Below are 1,438 nucleotides of genomic sequence, written 5' to 3' on the forward strand. Positions count from 1 at the left end.
CAAATGGCTGCAATATAACAAAGAGTGAAAAATTTAAGGGGGTCTGAATACTTTCCGTACCCACTGTATATATATACACACACACATACATATACATACACATACATATATATATATATATACACACACACATATACATACATATACATATATATATATATATATATATATATATATATATATACACACACAAGATATAGAGGTGTACAACACATACATAATAATCTTACACCAACACTTCACATAATTACATGTAAATTTAACTTCATTGTGCTTTTGTTTTGGCTTAATTGGTTTGTTTATTGTCAGACTTGCTTTACATTTACAGCAATTTTTTCTTCTATTTTGTACTGTTTTTTTGTATGTCCTATTTTGTCTTGTTCTAAAAGCAAATTAAAGCTAAAAAAAGATTATACATTAGTTATTTTATCATAAATATGTTTTATCATATACAGTGAAGTTTATGTGCATACAAATCTGAAATAATTTGCATAATTATTAGTAAATGAGACCCAATGTCTTCTAGTTCTAGCATTTACATGCTGTCATTGAAGAGACGTTCCCTGGTACAGCGAAAGATCATTTCCAGAGGTTGTTAGACAATCAGAAAGTAGTTTTGTTTTTGCTGTTGTTCTGTTACATTTACATACATTTACATTTTGTTCTATCATTACTTTTGGTATAATACTTTGAGCTTTTGACTGATGCACTTTTGTGATTTTTATGTCATCAGTCAAAGCCATATTGTATGTGTTAGATGCGGAATTAAAAACACATTACTTAATTCTCACTTTCAGTGGCTAAATATAATGTAATGGCAAATAAAGTCTAGCGGCCTGCCTGTTAAACATCTTGCCATTACCTAAAGGTTGATAATTTGGGGCTCGGTTTGGTTGACAGACACACAGGCAAGGTCACAACAATCATCTGGCTCTCTGGATCTATGTGACACCTTCATTTCCTGCCTGTCTTCTCATTAAACATTGTGTTATGATTGATTGGCACCAGCCTTTGGTGCAGCTGATTTGATCTGTTTTTCTTCACTTGGTGTCACTCTCAGATTGTCTTTATATTCACTGTTCCTCAAATACATACATTGTCACTCTACGTGTCACCATATGAGAAATGCTCCCTCACAAGTTTGATTTGAATATCATCAGTGACATGTGGCATCTGGCATATTTCTTTTTAAAATGAAATTCAATGACATTTCAGACGGATAAAGGCTGTTTGATCAAAGAGAGAAAAATAATAGTCTGACCTTATGTTTGTTCAAAACAATTGTTTGTTTCTGTTTACCACCTTTTATGCGAGTTTAGGATAATATGCCAGCTTTGAATTTTTTTGTTTTTGCACAAAACACAGCTTTTTAAATCCAGGACCTCGAAATGGACCATTCTGTGTCACCTTGCTTTTTTGTTATCTCTTTTCTTTTCAG

At 32.1% G+C, this 1,438-nt stretch overlaps 1 protein-coding gene across 1 annotated transcript in view; it reads left to right on the forward strand.

Moving 5' to 3' along the window:
- LOC107676432 (UDP-glucuronic acid decarboxylase 1-like) overlaps positions 1–1,438 on the forward strand; it is a 91,665-nt gene that overhangs the window by 54,559 nt on the left and 35,668 nt on the right. The gene's annotated exons all lie outside the window — the stretch shown is intronic.

This window comes from Sinocyclocheilus anshuiensis, unplaced genomic scaffold, assembly GCF_001515605.1.
Source record: "Sinocyclocheilus anshuiensis isolate Anshui unplaced genomic scaffold, SAMN03320099.WGS_v1.1 scaffold1126, whole genome shotgun sequence".
Lineage (NCBI taxonomy): Eukaryota > Metazoa > Chordata > Actinopteri > Cypriniformes > Cyprinidae > Sinocyclocheilus > Sinocyclocheilus anshuiensis.